The sequence below is a fragment of the Mustela erminea genome, chromosome 9, assembly GCF_009829155.1.
Source record: "Mustela erminea isolate mMusErm1 chromosome 9, mMusErm1.Pri, whole genome shotgun sequence".
Lineage (NCBI taxonomy): Eukaryota > Metazoa > Chordata > Mammalia > Carnivora > Mustelidae > Mustela > Mustela erminea.
The window spans coordinates 14,782,726-14,804,152 of NC_045622.1; positions in this window are offsets into that span (position 1 = coordinate 14,782,726).

The window sequence follows — 21,427 nt, forward strand, 5'->3', positions numbered from 1 at the left end:
CTGTTTTCCACACGGCCTCAGTGATATATTTTTTAAGGTAAGTGAGAGCATCCCCACTGCCCACTTTCAGCAGCTTCGCGAGTTGCTGACAGTGCGCTCCGCATTCCCGAAGAACCTGCGTGAGCTGAATCCCACCCACCCCTCCTACTTCAGCCCAAATTGCTGTACCCACCGTGGCCCTTAGGAGTTCTTGGATCACCTAAACTTCGTTCCCACCTCAAGACATTTGTATCTACTATTTTCTCTGGTCCCCCACCTCCTCACACAGTTGGCTCCTTCTTATTCTTCCTATCTCCAAAAACATGTCATTCCTTCAAGACCTCCGTCCCCTTACACACACCCACCCTCCCTCCCAGGACCTGCCTTCTTCTTCTTCTTTTTCCTTTTCTTTTTTTAAAGATTTTATTCATTTATTTGACAGACAGAAATCACTAGTAGGCAGAGAGGCAGGCAGAGATAGGAAGGGAAGCTGGAGTCAGATGCGGGGCTCAAAACCAGGACCCTGGGTCATGACCTGAGCTGAAAGCAGAGGCTTTAACCCACTGAGCCATCCAGGCGTCCCTGCTGCCTTTTTCTCTTCACAATCCTTATCATAGCTCTGAGTGTTATTTCTTCATGGGCTGATCTGGTCATCTTCCTTGTTAGAACATGAGCTTCAGGAGAGCAGGAACCACATAATATTTTGGTCCCTGTTGTACCCCAAGTGCCTAGGACAGTCCCTAGAGCAGAGAATACAACGAACAAAATTTGCAAGTGAATCCACGAATGAGTGCCCTCATTCATTATCTTTAATTGCAAACTGTCTAGTTCTTCTCATTCCTTTCTTTCAACTTGTAAGTTGGTGTAAGAGTCCCCAGACTAAAGACGGCTTGCCCTAGACTTTGTGCCTCTCCCCGCACGTCCCCCCTCCCCCGCAAACTGCTGCCTAGTTTCTTCTCTTAGACCGCCAAAGAGTAGATTATCTGTCTAGGCTTCAGCAGCTCCCACTCGATGAAACGGCTCTCACTAGTATCATCAATGACTCCTTTATCATTAAATCCAAGGACATACGCTCCAGTTCTCAGCCTACTTGACCTTTCCACGGCCACATTTCCTCAATTTTGTTCACAAAACACTAGTCCCTTGACTGTGCTAGTGGAAAAGTGTCTCATGGTCCTCCCATTAGACGCTTTTGTACTACGCTGTACTTCGACTCCGTAGCATTTAGCCGAATGGTAGTTAATTAATTAGTTTAATTAGTTAATGTCTGAATTTCCTGAGGAATGTAAATTCTTGAGAACAGGAATCCTGTCTGCTCTGTTACTGCATTAGCCCCATAATTCCAGCACATAAAAGATGTTTAATTTTTACAAAATGAATGAATGAATATGTTTCCCTTTGGGAAATTTACAGGGTGGATTAATATATTAAATGTAAAATCCCAAATGAAAGAAATGTGTTCAGATTTGTTTAGCCCAGGATTTTTCAAGCTGGACTGCCCCAAGCTCTCTTTGTCCTCTCGCTCCCTGCAGAATAAGGGCAAACCTCCCGAGGGATTTTATCAAACACACATTAGCACACTGGATATTGTTATGCACGGTTTCTCCATAGTTTCCTTTCTTGGCTCGCAGGACCCTACTTTTCCTCATTCTCTTTCTTCCTTTTAAGGTGGTCTCACCCATAATCGTGAGGTCACCAGGCATTAATTAGTGTGTGGACAAGCGCTCAGATGCATAGCCCCCAGCCTTGTGTCCCCACGGAGTGCCTCTATACTATTGTGGCTGTCTTACCAGCTCTTCAGTCTGACGGTGGCAGAACCCCTAAACTGTCCTGCCCTTGTTGTCCTGTGTATCTCGTTTAATGGAATCACCAGCCATCTAAGCCAGAAACTTAGAGGTCTCATCCTTCATTCCTTCCATGATCTTACTCCTCTGAATGAAAGTGATCATCTTTATTTCAGAAATACTCTTGGGAACCTGGGTGGCTCAGTTAGTTATGTGTCTGCCTTCAGCTCAGGTCATGATCCCAGGAATCTGGCATTGAGCCCCGAGTGGGGCTCCCTGCTCAGCAGGAAGTCTGCTTCTCCCTCTGTTCCTCTCCCCCATTCTCTCTCTCTCACTCTCTCAAATAAATAAATAAATTCCTTAAAAAGGGGCGCCTGGATGGCTCAGTGGGTTGGGGCCTCCACCTTCGGCTGGGATCGTGATCTTGGGGTCCTGGGATCAGGCCCCGCATTGGGCTCTCTGCTTGGTGGGGAGCCTGCTTCCTCCTCTCTCTCCTCCTGCCTCTCTGCCTGATTGTGATCTCCATCTGTCAGATAGATAAATAAAATCTTTTAAAAAGAAAAAAAATCTTAAAAAAAAAAAAAAAGAAGTACTGTTTACAACTTAGCTCTTTGGTCTATACCCACTGCCGTTATCCTGATGTACATATTACCTATTGCCTGCTTTACTGCAACAGTCCTCAGGATGACCTCTCCCATAGCCGTCTTCTCCCCATTCCAATTTACCCTTCACCCCGCTTTTAGAACTGACTTCTTGTGGGTTTTTTTGAAGATTTTATTTATTTGTTTATTTATGTATTTGAGAAAGAGAGAGAGTAGGTGAGCACACCAGCAGAGAGGAGCAGAAAGAGAGGAACAAGCAGACCCTGTGCTGAGTGTGGAGCCCTACATGGGGCTTAATCCCAGGACCCTGAGATCATGACCTGAGCCAAAATAAAGAGTCAGATGCCCAACTGACAGAGGCACCCAGGCGCCCCAGAACTGGCTTCTTAAGACAAATTTGTCCAAATCACTCTCCAGCTTGAAGACCCTACTATTTGCAGTTTTCCATAGGGTAAAATCCAACATTCACAGATTAGCACACAAGGTACCTTCTTCTCCCAGCGTCTCCAAACTTAGCTCCCACCACCCTTCTCTCAATATTCTCTGTTCCTCCACCTTCGTGACTTGCCTGTGCAGAACTGCAGCCCAGTTGAATAAACATTAACTCAGGGGCACCTGGGTGGCTCAGTCATTAAGCATCTGCCTTCGGCTCAGGTCATGACCCCAGGGTCCTGGGATTGAGCCCAGCATTGGGCTCCGTGCTCAGCAGGAAGCCTGCTTCTCCCTCTCCCACTCCCCCTGCTTGTGTTCCCTCTCACGCTGTGTCTCTCTCTGCCAAATAAATAAATAAAATCATTTTTTAAAACATAGTTTTAAAAACCAAAATGAAACATTAACTCGACATCCACCATGTGCCAGGAGTGGTGCTGACTCTGAGGAGTGAATATGTATGAAAGCAGATAGCTGACCTCAAGGATTTCACACTCTAGTAGTAGCAAAGATAGACATATGAACAAAATAACATAACGATGCATTCTAATGAAAACATGAGCTTCTGAGAAGGAGGAGGAGGAGGAGGAGGAATGTGCTAAGCCTGGAAGGATTACCCAGGAGGGAATAATTAATTCTGCGAGCGGGCAGGAGTGTGGTATTTCAGGGAAGTTTTCAAGATGAAATTCTGAGCAGGATTTTGAAGGTTGAGCAGCGATTGGTCCGAGGGGCCAAGATGGAAGAGCGTTACTGCCACGGTCAATAACAAGTGGACCAGGCTGGGGAGTGCCCCCCCTCAAGTAGCTTAGGTGGGTACACGTGTTTTGGGGAGACAAGTGGCAATAACTGAGTCCGGAGAGCCAGTCAGGAGTGGCTCTGTAGAGAGCCTGTGTGTCGGCATTCAAGTTTGCATATTATCCTGTAGGTGAAGGGGAACCATTGAAGATTTCGAAGATGGGGGTGACTTAATGGGAGATTAGGACTATTACTTTGGCAACTCAATAGAGATGGGTTTTAGAGGTTCCAAGGAGATCACTTAGGAGGGCTCTCATCATCTCTCCCTTAGACTGTTGAAAACACCTCTAACTGGTCTCCTTGGTCCCTCTGATCCACTCTCTACCCAGCATGAGGTCTCAGGAAGAGAAAGCAGATTTGAAAGATCAACAATAAGTTAAATGACAAAACATGGAGACGGGCCGGATTTGGGAAAGAAGGGTGAGGAAGGGAGAGATAATGATGTCGGGGTGTCTAGGTCTGTGGACTTCGTGATGTTGGAGGCAACACCCACCGTTAGAGTCTAAAAGGCAGATCAGGCTTCAAGGTGGAGATGGGTATATACTTTCAGAGATGGGTAAATTGAGTGCTGAGTTTGAGATGCCCCTTAGACCCTGTCTTAGTTCAGACTGCTGTAATACAAAATGCCATAGACTGGGTGACTCATTAACAATAGGAATTTCTTTCTCACAAGTCTGGAGACCAGAAGTCTGACATCAGGATGCCAGCATAGTCAGGTTCTGGTGATAGCTTTCCCCTGGGATGTGACAACAGTTGACTTCTCATTGGTGGGAAAGAAAGCTAGCTAGCTCCCTGGCATCTTTTTATAAGGAAGGGGATTACTCCTATTCATGAGGCTCTACCCTCAAAATCTAATGAGCTCCCAGAGACCTCACCTCCAAACACCATCACACTGGGAGTGGAGTCTCAACATATAATTTTGGGGAGACACAAGCATTCAGTATATGGTAGGTATCCACCTGGAGATTCAGAACTGGAGGTCAGGTCAGAGTGGAGATAGGAAAGATATATTCTCCATAAGGATGAGAGTTAAATGACCGGAGTGGACATCACCTCCCATGAAGAGTGAGTAGAACTGAGGCAGGAGAAGAAAGGATAAACTCAAGGAAGAGCATGTTGGGGTGGGGCAGGCAGAGGAAGAGGATGGAACAAAGAAAGCACAGAAGAGACAGCAAGGAGAAAGTGGGGATTCCAGAGAGGGAATTTCAAGGAATACATAGCGTCAAGAGTCACAAGAGTCCAGTGAGATGAGGACTGAAAACTGTCCGTGGGTGTGGCAACATCAAGACCATTGTTCACCTCGGCCAGAGCATTTTTGGTAGTCTACAGGGCAGAATATAGATTTTGGTGGCACAATACTAATGTTTATTGAATGCTTTTTATGTGCCAGGCATGTGCTAAGTGTTTTATGTGAAGCATCTAAGTTACTGCTCGTGGCAGCCCTCTGAAGCAAGGCAGGCACAGTGACCTTTTCCCAGGCAAGGAAACTGATGCTTAAAGGAAGGAAACACTTTGGGTTACTAATGGCAAGAGTCAGTTTGGATGTAAACCCAGATATTCTGACAACAAAATTTGTATTCTTAATCACTATTCTTTCTTTCCTTTTTTTTTTTTTTTAAGATTTATTTATTTATTTGACAGAAAGAAACAGAGAGAGAGGAAACACTAGCAGGGGGAGTGGGAAAGAGAGAAGCAGGTTCCCTGCTGAATAGGGAGTCCGATGTGGGACTCGATCCCAGGACTCTGGGATCATGACCTGAGCCAAAGGCAGACACCCAGAGACTGAGCCACCCAGGCGCCCCTTAATCACTATTCTTTATCGTTTCTTTCGAATGAATGGAAAGTAAGGGACTGGAGACATACTCTTTTATGAATCTTGGCTGAGCAGAGGAGAAAAGTAGGGTGATTCGGAGAAGGGAGAGCAGGGCTGACAATTATTTTAAAGGTATGGGAAGCTAGAGCTTGTGTGCTCAGAGTATGTCTTAAAAAATAGTAAAAGGACTAACAACTCATAAGGAAGTCATTTCTCTGCCTTTCCTGTTGGGAATGTGTTGTATTGCAGCATATACTAAGTACCCGGGTCTTCAGTGTGTGTTGAATGAAAGGGGCAACAGATGACAGTGAGTAGGATGTTTTAAAAAAGAGGGGCTTTCAGAGGAAATGGAATGGCCATGGTGCTGGGTTCCCAGATAAAATACAGTATGCACAGTTAAATTAGAATTTCAGATAAACAAAGAATAATTTTTTAAAGATTTTACTTATTTATTTGAGAGAGAGAGAGAGGGAGGGTATGCATGTGCAAGCAGGGTGGGGAGGGGCAGAGGGAGAAAGAGACTCCCAAGCATGTCCCATGCCCAGTGCAGAGCAGGACACAGGCTTGATCCCACGACCCTGACCAAAATCACAACCAGAGCCAAAACCAAGAGTCAGATGCTCAACCAAGTGAGCCACTCAGGAGCCCCAAGAATAGTTTTTTAGAATAAATATGTCTCAAATATTGCATTGAGACAATACTTGAACAACAACAAAAAAAACCCTGTTATTTACCTGAAATTCACATTTAACTGGCTTCCTGTATTTTTACTTGCTAAATCTGATCATCCTACCTGGGAGAAGCTGTGGGGTTCCACAACAATGCTTCCCCGCCTCTGGACCTTGTGCACAACATGGCATGAAAGAATGAATTGTCTTGGGGACACCTGGCTGGCTCAGTTGGTAGAGCATGCAACTCTTAGTCTCAGGGTTGTGAGTTCAAGTCCCATGTAGGCATGGACCCTACTTAAAATGGGGGGAAAAATAATAAAAGAATGAAGGGTCTGAATGGGCACCACGAGAGAGCAGGTGCCTGGGGCAGGCCAGGTCTCAGTCCAGAAGGACAGGACGGCTGCTCTCTGAACCAGATTAGAGTAGTAGTAACCTAACTAGTTGGGAGCACAGGTTTCAGGGCCAGACAGACCTGTATTTGACCTGGATCATGTAATAGCTTCATATTTCTTTAAAAATTTTTAAATGTATTTATTCTTTTTAAGTAGGCTCCATGCTCAATGTGGGATTTGAACTCATAACCCTGAAATCAAGAGTTGCATGGTCTATCGACTGAGCCTGCCAGGGGCCCTCACTTTATATTTCTGAGACTTGATTCCTCTCATAGAAAATTTAAATTATAATAATAGTACCTTGTCTAAAGTTATTGTGAAGACAAAAGGAAATTATATATATATACACAAAAACTTACCTGAGGGGCACCTTGGTGGTGCAGTCAGTTAAGCATCTGACTCTTAGCTTTGACTCAGGTCATGATGTCAGGATCATGAGATCGAGCCGCACATTGGGCTCCATGCTCTGCACAAAGTCTGCTTTCCCTCTGCTCCTCCCCTCTTCTAAAATGAATAAATAAATCTTAAAAACAAAAATCAAAAAACTTAACTCACTGCCTGACCCATCCTAAGCCACCTAATAAATGCATTTTTTAATTCAAAAGTAGGTAATGATATATCATTGTGTGATAAGTGCCATTACAGAGGAAGTAGAGTACCCACGGAGAGCCAGCAGGAGGGGCACATAAGGGGTATGGTTTCCCAAAGGCAATTACACCTAAATTGAGACCAGAGTCAGAATTAGCCAGATGAAGGGGTGGGGGGAGGGAGAATGAGCAAAGCATATAAACAGCCTGGAGACAAGATGGAACTTGGTAAATTTGAAGCAAAAGTATTTCAGGTTGGTTGAAGTAAAGAGGATGGGGAGAGGTGAGCACAGGCCAGATCCTGAAGGGTCTTCTAGGCCGGCCAGATTAAAAAGAGTTTGTACTTTACCCCAGAGCAGTGGGATGTCCTGAAAGCAGGGTTCGAAAGCTCAGATGCCTTCAGGGAAAGGCAGGTGACCGAAATGTCGGTGAGGCAGGAGGGTGTGGTGAGGCCTGCAAAGACTTCAAGAGTACAAGCTTACTTGAAAGCAGGCGATATGAATTTTAAAACCTCTGAAATTTGAGAAAGGATTTTATGCAGTAGTCATCGTCATATTTGTATTTTATTTTATAAATTATTTTTAAAGATTTTTAAAATTTATTTGTCAGAGAGAGAGAGAGAGAGAGAGCACAAGCAGGGGAAACAGCAGGCAGAGGGAGAAGCAGGCTCCCCAGTGAGCAGGGAACCCAGCATGGGGCTTGACCCCAGGACTCTGGGATCATGACCTGAGCCGAAGGTGGACACTTAACTGACTGCGCCACCCAGGCATCCCTATCGCATTTGCGTTTTAGAAAAAGAAACTGGTGGGCATAGAATGGAGCTAGAATCGAGCCAGGAAGACCAGAAGGTGATCCAGATGAGAATGAAGGTGTGAGCTAAGATCAAATATGGAGGGAAGGAAGTTGCAGGTTCTAGAGATGTTCAGGAGGAAGAATCAACAGGCCTTGGGTGTAAATTTGATGTGAGGCTAAGGGAGAAGCCAAGATTCCCTTATTATGATTGTTACTGCTCTTACCGCAATGAGAATTCCATAGGACATTGGGGAAAGATGACACAGAGGTCAGTGGTAATAGAAGCCAAGTGGAAGAAAACACAAAGCAGTAAAAGGATGAGGAATTAAAAGAATATGTGACTCAAAAGAATGGCATTTGGGGGGCGCCTGGGTGGCTCAGTGGGTTGAGCCTCTGCCTTCAGTTCAGGTCATGATCTCAGCATCTTGGGATTGAACCCCGCATTGGGCTCTCTGCTCTGTGGGAAGCCTGCTTCCCTCTCTCTCTATCTCTGCCTGCCTCTCTGCCTACTTGTGATCTCTCTGTCAAATAAATAAACAAAATCTTAAAAAAAAAAAAAAGAATGGCATTTGGGTCTTTGACCCTGGATGCCAAGTCATGGAGGCCATTAGAAACCTGAAAGTTCACATTGGAGTTTCCAGTAAGATGCCACATTAAGCTCGCATTTAAAAACTCCCCACCCTTGGGCACCTGAGTGGCTCAGTGGGTTAAGCCGCTGCGGCTCAGGTCATGATCTCAGGGTCCCGGGATCGAGTCCCGCATCGGGCTCTCTGCTCAGCAGGGAGCCTGCTTCCCTTCCTCTCTCTCTGCCTGCCTCTCTGCCTACTTGTGATCTCTCTCTGTCAAATAAATAAATAATAAATCTTTAAAAAAAATTAAAAAAAAAATTCCCCACTGTTTCAAAACTTCACCGAAATGACAGAAAAAAGACAAAGAAAGAGAAAAAACCATGAAGCAACTTGATTTTCACCACAGAACTCCCAAAGACTCAGGAACTGAGGGCACAGGAACCCCACAGCCATGGGGGGAAGGGACTACATATTAGAGATGGGTTCAATCTCTTAACGTGCCGTTAGGTATCCAGACCCTCTCTCCAGACCTGCTCGTCCCTCATCCCTCATCCCAGCAGAAAGCTATAAACAGAAAGCTGGTAAAACAGAGACCTGAAGACACTACTTTTGGATGTTCCACAAAACAGCCTAGCTAGATCAGTGAAGTTCCCAAAGGATAAAGCCAACACCTTCCCTCTGCACCCCGCCCCCGTATAAACATCCAAAAATCACAGGGTAAACGAGGAATTCCTCTTATATGAAGGAGAGACCTAAATAAACAGAAAAAAGTTACTTAAATAAAACAGACTGGGTAGAAACCTAGTTCCTGTCTTCCTTCCTTCCTTCCTTCCTCTTGACTAATTTAGTCCCAAAGCCATGGGCAAGGTAAATATCTATGTAGGGGTTGGGGACGGGGAGGGTATCAGGGCAGGGTGAGCAGGACTTCGGTAGGATGAGGGTAAGTAAGGGGTGGTGACTCTTGGTGTGACCCAGGTGTGCGGGGTTGCAGTCTGAGTATGGTGCGAAGGAATCCGTACAGGTATTGAGCTCATCCTTTCTTTCTCTCTAAAACCAAAAAGCATGATAAAGATTTCCAAAAACTACAAGAGACGGCAGGCATCTGAGGAAGGTGATCTTGCCTCGGCGTAGTGGATGGGGGACTCCTTATACTTTGTACAAGGTGTACAAGTACACAAGTGTACCTGGTACACTCCCTGTACCTCGTCCTTGGGGAGCTTGAACACCAGAAGGACCAAGGCTCCACGGTGAAGGCTGACTTGTGTGGAAGGAATGGATCTACCCTGTTAGAACCAGCCATGCAGTAACACAGGAGGTACCAGCAAGAGAGGGATAGTTGTCGTACCCCTCCCACCCCCCGCCAACCTGCTCCTGAGGTCAAGCCCTGTGGAGAATCCTGAGCTGCTGTAGATTAGAATGTTTCTTCAGCCCCCCGCACCCCCCTCCCGCCCACAGCCAGCAGCTTGCAGGAGGCCAAGCTGTGTGGGGGACACTGGGGGCTGAGCCTTGAGTGGGAATATGGAGGGTTCTGGAAGGTCCTCTGAATAAAGCCCCCAGTGGGGGAGACCTTGAAAAAAAAATATTCAAGAGAAAGTCTGCAAGATAAAATTGAAGAACTCTCATGGAGAAGACAAAGATAGAAAATAGAGGGGAAAAATAAAATAAAATAAAACAAAAAAAAACCCTAAGATAATTAGATAAGACCAGGAGATCCAGCAGATAAATAAAAGGTACTCAAGAAAAAGAGAACAGAAAAATCAGAGGGGAGGAAATCCCCAAAGGAATACTTAAGAACATTACCTAGAATTAAGCGATGTGAATTTCTGGATTGAAACATCCCATCTGGGCCAACACAGTGAATGAAAACAGACCTACAAAGAAGGTGCATCGGCAAGGAAAGAAAGAAAAAAAAAAACTAATCTAAAATAGGCTACATAGGAATTTAAGAAATGAAACAGAGGAGCACAGGGGCAGGGAGGGAAAAATAAAACCAGAAAAATTGGAGAGGGAGACAAAACATAAGAGACTCTTAACTCTACGCAACAAAGTGAGGTTTGTGGGAGGGGAGGGGTGGGGGGGGATGGGGGTAACTGGGTGAGGGACATTAAGGAGGGCACGTGATGTAATGAGCACTGGGTGTTACGTAAGACTGATGAATTACTGAACCCTACCTCTGAAACTACTAATACGATATATGTTAATTATTTAAATTTAAATAAAATAAAATACATTTAAAATAAAATAGGCTACATAGAGAAGCTTAAGAATCAAAATGATTTTAAGATTTTTTTTTATCTGACAGAGAGAGAGAGATAGATCACAAGTAGGCAGAGAGAGAGGGGAAGCAGGCTCCCCGCTGAGCAGAGAGCCCAATGTGGGACTCGATCCCAGGACCCTGAGATCATGACCTGAGCCGAAGGCAGAGGCTTAACCCACTGAGCTACCCAGGCACCCCTCAAAATGATTTTAGATCTATTAGAGGCACACTGGAAGAAGACCAGGAAGGGACATCTTTAAGTTCGGTTGGAGAATTTCTTACCACCTAGAATCCCAAATATAGCCAAGCTGTTAATGAAGTATGAAAGCAAAGATATATTTGGGGCACCTGGCTGGCTCAGTCAGTGAGGCGTAGTACTCTTGATCTTGAGGTGTGAGTTCGAGCCCCATGCTGGGTGTAGAGGAGAAAAAAATCTTAAACAACAACAAAAAGAAAATAAAGACATTTTCGAGCAAGCAAGTTCTCCAAAAATTCATTTCCTGACTACACTTTGTCAGGAAGCTATTGAGGGACATGCTTCACCAGATATGAAGAAGTAGACCCAGGAGGAGAACATAGGATGAGACAATGCAACACAGAGAAAGGTGGGGGGAGGGAATCTTGGTGAGAAGTTGAGGGGAGGTCCTCAGAAGACAGCTGTGCATCAGGGCCAGAACAGCCAGGCCAGACCGGAGTGGGGCAGGCTCTTTCTGGAGAGTTGTCTCTAGAATGAAAACACAAGGACACCCAGAGCGCCTAGTACATTGAGTGAAGATTTCATAGTTGGAGGGGTGTTGGGGGCTGAATTAATCAGTACATGGAAAACAAATCATTCAAACAAACAAAAAGGTTAAGTATTAGCTTTGGGAAAGCTAAAAGTTCTCCCAAGAAAGGAGAAGTAATCATAGTACACAAGTGCACTATGACTCAGTTGTGACTGGCATTTACAAAGTCTTAAGGACTTAATGAACTTCATAAGACTAAACAACCCAAACCAGGGCAAGGGAGGTGGGACAGGTGAAGGTGTAGTGGTGGTGATGATGCGTGGGAAGGAGAGATACATGTTCGTCTTCCCTAAGGGAGAAGCCAATAGATAGTATCTGAAACAGATAAGTTAGTAAGTAGCAGTATAACTATGTTTTCACAACCTGCTGGAAAATAGAAAGGAATCAACGAAAAGAGTACAAAATGAGGAAGTAAAGTGGGGTAGAGGAAGCAAGACACTACTATTTTTGGTTTTTGTAGAAAAAAAGAAAGAAGGAAGGAAGGAAAGAAGGAAGGAAGGAAACACAAGAGGACATAAGAAGAAAGCTTTACCCATTGGGAACAAAATGTTCAAATGGAAACTCATTTGAAAACTTGTTTTGAAGGCCTTTGTTTTAGAAAATTTGTCCCCCAGGTAGTGCTGGGGACCTTACTGGCTGGACTCTTTCACTGACTGTTGGAAGTTTCTGGCATGTGGTGGGCTGCAGAGCGTGAAGACTGACCTCAGCAAATCTGTCCCCCAAGTGCTCATGAAGCATTGAATATTTAGACTTTGGGATGCTTTACCTGTGGGCCCTCTCTCAAAGCACACTTTCTCTTGCTTTACATGCAATTTTAACACTTTTGGTTATTTGAAAAGCAATAGATTATAGCCCACTAAGCTCGAGATTAAGAAACACAAGATCTGGGGTGCCTGGGTGGCTCAGTGGGTTAAGCCTCTGCCTTCAGCTCGGGTCGTGGTCTCGGGGTCCTGGGATCGAGCCCCGCATCGGGCTCTCTGCTCAGCAGTGAACCTGCTTCCCTCTCTCTCTCTATCTCTCGCTTTCTCTGCCTCTCTGCCTACTTGTGATCTTTGTCAAGTAAATAAATAAAATCTTAAAAAAAAAAAAAAAGAAACACAAGATCTGGGTGGAAATTCTTTTCTTATATACAATGAAGTATATTCGTTTATGTAGTAAGTCATTCGTTTCTCAACCTGAAAACTCACTGATAAATTCCTATTATCTCAAAGTACTGATGTGAAGTTTGTATTGGACAGAGCTCTTTTGGGTATAGGTGAAAGAATTTCAATTGAAACTAGTTTTTTGTTTTTGTTTTTAAAATAATGTTTATACCCAACATAGGGCTCAAACTCACAACCCTGAGATCAAGAGTCACATGCCTCATTGACTAAGGCAGTCAGGAGTCCCCTGAAATTAGTTTAAACACAGCAAAAATATAAACCAAGAGTTGATACATGTGCTGGGATGGGTGTGGGAGCCCATGCAAGCTGTCAAGTCCAGGATTCAGATATTCAAATGACATCTTCAGGTCTGTCTCTCCTTATCTCTCAACGCTTTTCCTGTATGTTAGACCCTTTCCATGGGGCAGTGAGATGGCCTTGGGCAACTCCAGGTTCATCTTTTTTTTTTTTTTTTTTTTTTTTAATAACATTAAGCTAACCCTCAGAAGAACTGCATTCCTGAGCACTCTGCAAAAGTCCCAGGACAGGTACTGATAGGCCCAGCTTGGGTCATGTGGCCATTCCCAAAAACCAGTCATTGGTGGAGGGAGATGGAATATTCTGGTTGGTCAGGCCAGGCCTCAGGCTATAACTGACAGACCATGATGTCAGGTGCAAAGGTCAGATGAACACTTTATAATTGGTGAAGTATGGTACAAATGTAAGAAACACTTATCATCTGCCTGTAGCCAATCAAAAACTATTGGAAGTGGGGTGCCTGAGTGGCTCCGTGGGTTAAAGCCTCTGCCTTCGGCTCAGGTCATGATCCCAGGGTCCTGGTATCAAACCCCTCATCAGGCTCTCTGCTCAGCAGGGAGTCTGCGTCCCTCTCTCTCTGCCTGCCTCTCTGCCTACTTGTGATCTCTGTCTGTCAAATAAATAAATAAAATATTTTAGAAAGAAAGAAACCATTGGAAGGGAAGAGGGTCTGTGCTAAGCAACTCTAGCCTAAGACCAAAAAGAAGTGGGAGCTGATAAAACAGAAGATAACAGGAAAGACTGTAAAAATCTTACATAAAACCTTCAGAAGTGCAGCATTCTGAGACAATGAGTGTACAAATAGCTTTACGAACTTTATTATACCCTGTTGTTAATAGTTTAGAAAAATTTTATATGCTTAGAAAAGTTAGTGCTTGCCTAAGTATTTAACGTGTTTTTCCAATATGACTTTTCTCAAAGTTCCCAGATAGCTGGTGACTTAACAGAAATTCTGTCCTGGGGGCACCTGGGTAGCTCAGTGGGTTAAAGCTTCTGCCTTCGGCTCAGGTCATGATCCCAGGGTCCTGGGGTAGAGCCCCGCATCGGGCTCTTTGCTCAGCAGGGGGCCTGCTTCCTCCTCTCTCTCTGCCTGCCTCTCTGCCTGCTTGTGATCTCTGTCTGTCAAATAAATAAATAAAATCTTAAAAAAAAAAAAAAGAAAGAAAGAAAGAAAGAAATTCTGTCCCGGCAAAAAGTCAATCTAATTGGGAAGAAAGTCTAGATTTATTACAAAACAGTATATAATGAGAACTAAATTAGTCATTTGTATGAAAGCGCTACATAATAATTAAGTTTTTGGTTCCAGTCTCAAACACAGAACATGAAATTGGGTGGGTCTTTTGAAGTAGGGTAATACTCATGTTTTCATGTTAAGCTCATTTGGCCAGAACTTGCTACCCTAAAAATATACTCACTCTACCTACGTATAGGATGTAAACACCTCTCACTGCAGGTCTCTGCTTAATCTTCTGAGATCTCTTCTGTAGTTTCATCATTAGTAGGAGACCTGTTGGTGGACCTTGCTTTTGGCAGCACAAGGCAGAAGCAGGTGCTTAACACATAGATTTTCGTGCTGATAGTGCTTATCACAGCTGATGAAATGTTTACCCATTTTCCCATCTCACAAACAGCTCTGACATTAGATCTGCTTGTTGCTTCAGGACATTCCAGGAGCTTCCATTCAGAGATGGAAATCTCCTCCCCAGCTGATCTATAGGGCACCCTAATAGGAATGTCCCAGTGTGTGTGATCACCTATTGTCCCAAGTTATGACCATATAAGGTTGAAGAGCGAGAAGGAGGAAAGAGAAGGAAATGGCTAATACATAGTTCGTTTATGAGCTTTCCAGATTATAACTGTCCCCTCAATCTATACCCCTGTCTTTGGGTTGCAGAGTAACCTAATTATTTTTTTTAAAGATTTATTTATTTATTTATTTTAGAGCTGGTGTGGGGTAGGCAGGAAGAGAGGGAAAGAGTCTTAAGCAGACTCTGGGCGGAGTGTGGAACCCAACATGGGATGCGGGAGACAACTCGGGGCTGGATCGTACAACTCTGAGATCACCCTGAACTGAAACCAAGAGCTAGGGCTTAACTGACTGAGCCACCCAGGCATCCCCAAGGTAACCTAATTCTTTTTTCTTTTTTTAAGATTTTATTTATTTATCTGACAGACAGAGATCACAAGTAGGCAGAGAGGCAGGCAGAGAGAGAGGAGGAAGCAGGCTCCCTGCTAAGCAGAGAGCCCTATGTGGGTCTCCATCCCAGGACCCTAGGATCATGACCTGAGCAGAAGACAGAGGCTTTAACCCAGTGAGCCACCCAGGCAGCCCCAAAGTAACCTAATTCTTAATTTTATGGATCATTATTGCTCTGAATCATTATTTCGTACCAACTTGTATATATCTTACTACTTCCTTGATGCTCTGGGCCACTTACATTCCTACTCATAAAAATTTATTTTTTTCCTTACATATATATATTTATTTCCTTATATATTATATATTATATATCATTGACATTGGAACAGTGTTGCTAACTAGACTACAGACCTTATTCAGGTTTTGCCATTATTTCCTTATAATATATATAATATATATTATATATTATTTCCTTATATATATTTATATATATATAAGTAAAAATTTTATTTATTTCCTTATATAGCTATTTAATAGAAAACAAAATATCAATACTCACGGTATTCCTAATTACAATCAATATATATTGGACCAGTATATACCAATATCTATCTATCTATCATCTATTGATACATTGCTCAATCAATATAACTTTAAAAAAAAAAGGGTTTTTGCAAGAGTCAATCCCACCGGTGAGAGGTAAGGTTGCAAAAAGAATTTATAAATTGGGAAGCCAATACCCATAGTTATGTACACATTCAAGTGTGTTACCACACCAGCAAGAGAAAGCAATTGGGAGAGAAAGTTGGAGGTGTGGGGAGGAGGTGGGTTAGTAGCAAAGGCAATGGCTAACTGGGGTGTAGTGGTGAGTGGCCATGAGAGAAAACAGAGGTAGAGCCCAGGGTGAATTCAGCAGCCCAACTGAAGGAAACTAGTTGTATTTGTTTATGTCTCCAGGGCAACCAAAGTACCTTAGAAACAGGAAATAGGCCAGGTGGAGAAATAAAGGAAGTGCAAATCTCTGAATTATAATATTCTTAACTGGACTTGAGGAGGGCTGGTTACAGAGTTTCTTTAAATTACCTTTATAGAAATCACTTGTTTCTAGTTTTAATGTTGTGAATCTCCCCTCTCCCCACCCCCACAAAATGTCTTTCTTTCTGGGCACATTAAGAGCTATTTCTGAAAGAAGGGGTTCCACTGTATTGTGACTTTATTTCTACCCAGTTTTGGGTTCTGGAAAATAGATAAAATGCAAAGTGGAAATGCCTGAAACACCCTTCTTCATCTTTTCAATTTCCTTTTTTGTAACAGGTGAGGATCTGCCTCCCCTAAAAAGTTTATCCAGACTAGAGAAAATTTGGTCACAGCGACATTACTGCGGACATGTTAATACAAATACATCTCTGTCGACACAGATTTAAACTGCTCATCTCATCGCAGACTGGATACTTTCCCTTGGCCTACACTCTCTCCTTGACCATCTGTCCTTCTCACTGGCCACCAGAATGGTAAAATGTTATTGTAAAATGTACACAAAATTCTAATGACACTCTGTTACCTAACAAGGGACCACACTTTTTAAACACAGCTAGAACCTTCCTCAATGTGTTAATATTCTCATTTCCCATGACATTTTTTTAAATTTTTTTTAAAATTTATTTGACAGAGATCACAAGTAGGCAGAGAGGCAGGCAGAGAGAGACGAGGAAGCAGGCTCCCTGCTGAGCAAAGAGCCCGATGCGGGGCTCGATCCCAGGACCCCGGGATCATGACCTGAGCCGAAGGCAGAAGCTTTAACCCACTGAGCCACCCAGGTGCCCCTCCCATGACATTCTTTATCCTTCTCCACCTACTTCTCCTCAAAGCCTCAGCTCAAAGCCGCCACTTCTCCCAGGCCTTAGCTGCTTACATGTCCGCTTCCTCCATTAGAACGGAAGCCCACAAGGCTGCCTTCTGTGTGACCCAGTTTTTAAAACTCTCACTCCTCCATCTCTTCCCTGAACCTGTCATTCCTCCATCCATTCAACACCTATTGATTGTTTACTCTAGGCCAGGCGAAGAGTATAAATGAGTCATTTTCTTGTTTTAGTAATTGTAGAGACAATTTTAAAAAGAATAATGGTTACGTTTCTTGAGCACTTACTGTGTACCAAGTGCTATGAGAAATGTTATACATTTTTTAAAACTGCTTATTTTTGAAATAGTTACACCACAGAACACTGAAACAGCAGTACACAGAGTCCTATCTGCCCTTCACCCAACCTCCCCCAAAGGTAACATCTTATATAACTGAATGCAATATGAATGTGAGGACATGGACATTGGAACAATGTTGCTAACTAGACTACAGACCTTATTCAGGTTTTGCCATTTTCTGTATGCATTCATCTGTATGTGCGAGGTCCCACGCAATTTTAAATCGTGAACGGTTTTGTGGAACCATGACCACGGTCAGGATCAATAACTGTTTTGTCACCACAGAACGTCCTTGTGCTAGCCCTTTACATTTTTAAAGATTTTATTTATTTATTTGACAGACAGAGATCACAACTAGGCAGAGAGGCAGAGAGAGAGAGAGGGAAACAGGCTCCCTGCTGAGCAGAGAACCTGACGTGGGGCTCGATCCCAGGACCCATGACCTGAGCCGAAGGCAGAGTCTTTAACCCACTGAGCCACCCAGGTGCCCCCTTTACATTTTTAATTAATTAATTCATTTCAGAAAGAGAGAGGGGTGCATGAGAAGGAGGGAGGGGGCAGTGGGAAAGGGAGAGAGAGAATCTCAAGCAGACTCCACACTTGTGAACGCGGAGTCCAGTGAGGGGCTCATGACCCTGAGATCATGACTTAACCCAAAATCATGAGTCAGAAGCTTAACCGACTGAGCCACCCAGGTGCCCCTATCCCTTTACATCTGTGAGACACACACACACACACACACACACACACACACACACACACACAGTGTCTGTTCTCTACCACCGCTGATCACTTCTCCATCTCTATAGTTTTGTCATTTTGAGAAGGTCATGCAAATGGCATCACTCAGCAGTTGACTTTTCTCACATTTTACATAGAAATTCATGATCCGTTTTGAGTTAACTTTGGTATATGATGTGAGCTTTAGGTCAAGATTTTTGCATATGGATGTCTAATTTCTCCAGTGCCGTTTGTTGAAAAGACCATCATTCTTCCTTTGAATTGCTCTTGCCTCTTTGTGAAAATGCTGAAGGGCCTATTTATGGGAGTTTCTCCTGGGCACCCTGATCTGTTCCATTGACCTATGTGTCTATCAGTCCATACCGTGTGGATTACTGCGGCTCTGAAGTGAGTCTGTAGCTACACTATTAGCTTTAACATGACACAGAGTGATTCCTCCCACTTGATCTTCCTTTTCAAAATTGTTTTAGCTATTATCACTCCTTTGCCTTTTCATATGATTTTAGAATAAGCTTGTCTATACCTATAAAACATCTTTCTGAGATCTTGAATTCTAATAATTTTAAAAGTTTTCAGGGTACCTGGCTGGCTCAGATAGTGGAGTATGTGAGTCTTGATCTCGGGGTCATGAGTTCAAGCCCCACATTTGGTGTAGAGATTACTTAAAAACAAAATATTGAAAAAATAATTTTTAAAGTTTTCTTCACTTAATTTATTTTGTTTTTATTAATGTTTCTTTTTATGGGGTGCCTGGGTGGCTCAGTTGGTTGAGCATCTGCTTTCAGCTCAGGTCATGATCCCAGGGTCCTGGAATCAAGCCCTACGTGGGGCTCCCTGCTCCGCAAGGAGTCTGCTTCTTTCCTCTCTGTCTGCCCCTCCTTCTGCTCATTCTCTCACTGTCTCTTTCTCTCAAATAAATAAATAAAATCTTTAAAAAAAACGTTTCTTTTTCATAACAGTTTCAGCTTTAACTTTTTTTTTTTCAGTGTTCCAAGATTCATTGTTTATGCACCCCACCCAGTGCTCCATGTAATATGTGCCCTCCTTAATACCCACCACCAGGATCACCCAAACCCCCACCCTTGTCCCCTCCAAAACCCCCAGTTTGTTTCTGAGAGTCCACAGTCTCTCATGGTTTATCTTCCCCTCTGATTTCCTCCAACTCACTTCTCTCCATCTCCCAATGTCCTCCGTGTTATTCCTTATGCTCCACAAGTAAGTGAAACCGTATGATAATTGACTCTCTCTGCTTGACTTATTTCACTCAGCATAATCTCCTGCAGTCCTAATTTAATCTTTGACAAAGCAGGAAAAAATATACAGTGGAAAAAAGGCAGTCTCTTCAATAAAAGGTGCTGGGAAAATTGGACAGCTATGTGTAGAAGAATGAAACTCGACCATTCTTTTATACCATACACAAAAATAAACTCCTGAAAAACAATCTGAGGGTTTTGAAGGGACGGGGGGTGGGAGGTTGGGGTACCAGGTGGTGGGTATTATAGAGGGCACGGATTGCATGGAGCACGGGGTGTGGTGCAAAAATAATGAATACTGTTATGCTGGAAATAAAAAAAAAAAACTACTATTAATAAAAACTTAAAGTCTTTTAACTTCCCAAAAAAAAAAATAAATAAATAAAAGTATATAGCTGACACACACACACACACACACACAAAAATAAACTCAAAATGCATAAAAGACCTCAATGTGAGGCAGGAATCTGTCAAAATCCTAGAGGAAAACATAAGCAGTAACCTCTTCGACATCGGCCACAGCAACTTCTTTCAAGACATGTCTCCAAAGGCAAAGGAAACAAAATCAATAATGAACTTTTGGGACTTCATCAAGATCGAAAGCTTCTGCACAGTCAAGGAAACAGTCAACAAAACAAAGAGGCAACCCATGGAATGGGACAAGATATTAGCAAATGCCACTACAGAACAAGGGGTGATATTTAAGATCTATAAGGAAGTCCTCAAACTCAACACACACAAAACAGATAATCACATCAAAAAATGGGCAGAAGACATGAACAGACACTTCTCCAAAGAAAATATACAAATGGCCAACAGACACATGAAAAAATGTTTCTTTTTATTACTTATTCGACTGGATGTCACACAGATAGCCAGAAGGCCTCAATTTTTCTGTGTAGATAAGACAAGCCCACTTGCAGCATAATGTCCACCAAACCATCCCATACATTATCTTTACATGTGTCCTTCAAACTTCACAGTAAGCCTAAGAGGAAGATACTAGCACTATTTCCATTTTACAAATGAGGAAACTGAGGCCTGGAGAGATTAAATAGTTTGCCCAACATCTCCTAGCTAGTAAGCAGCAGAACTGGGATTTGAACCTCAGCAATCTCATTCTAGAACACACACTCGTATCCTCTGTGCTATGCTGCTTTTCTTTATAAACAGTTATTTCATGCCTGTTATGTTATTTCATGCCTGTTATGTGCCAGGGACTGTTCTAGGTGCTGGGACTACAGCAGTTGTGAATAAAATAAAATAAAGCAGTGAATAAAACTAAATACCTGCTCTCATGCAGCTTATATTTTAATTCACTTTGGAATGAACAGAATAATTATTCTTTTTTTTAAAAGATTTTTTATTTATTTTATTTGACAGAGATTACAAGTAGACATAGAGACAGGCAGAGAGAGAGAGGAGGAAGCAGGCTCCCTGCTGAGCAGAGAGCTCGATGTGGGGCTCTATCCCAGGACCCTGGGATCATGACCTGAGCCAAAGGCAGAGGCTTTAACCCACTGAGCCACCCAGGTGCCCCCAGAATAATTATTCTTTTGTTAAAGTATTATTTTTTAAAAGCTGAAGAACATCTTTTAATATTTCTTTTTTAAAAAGCTTTTATTTATTTATTTGAGAGAGAATGAGAGAGAGAGAGAGCAAGCGAGCACGTGCGTGCGCGATGCTGTGGGGAGGGACAGAGGGAGAAGGAGAAGCAGGATCCCCACTGAGCAGGGAGACCGATGCGGGACTCGATCCTAGGGCCCTAGGATCATGACTTGAGCCAAAGACAGATACTTAACGACTGAGCCACCCAGGTGCCCTGTTTTGTTAAAATATTATTTTATTATTGGGTTTATATTGGGGGCATGGCCACTCTTAAATATAGAGGCTGGGATCTCACCCCAAAAATCTGTCTGTTCACTGAATAATTTAACATAGTCCTACCAGTTTTCTGGAGTCTGGAATATCTTTCAGCTGGGACTCAGGAACTGGCTGGGAGACCCAGGGAAATGGTCCAGGGAAATGGTAAGCTAAGCCACCAAGGGGACAAGACTGTCTAGACTTTAGCTCGTCTGTGGTGGGAAATAAGGCCACATCTGCTCCCAACTAGGGTTCAAAGGCTTGGGAAATCAGGAACGCATGCAAAGGGCTTGGGCACTTGTCCAGTCCGAGAGTG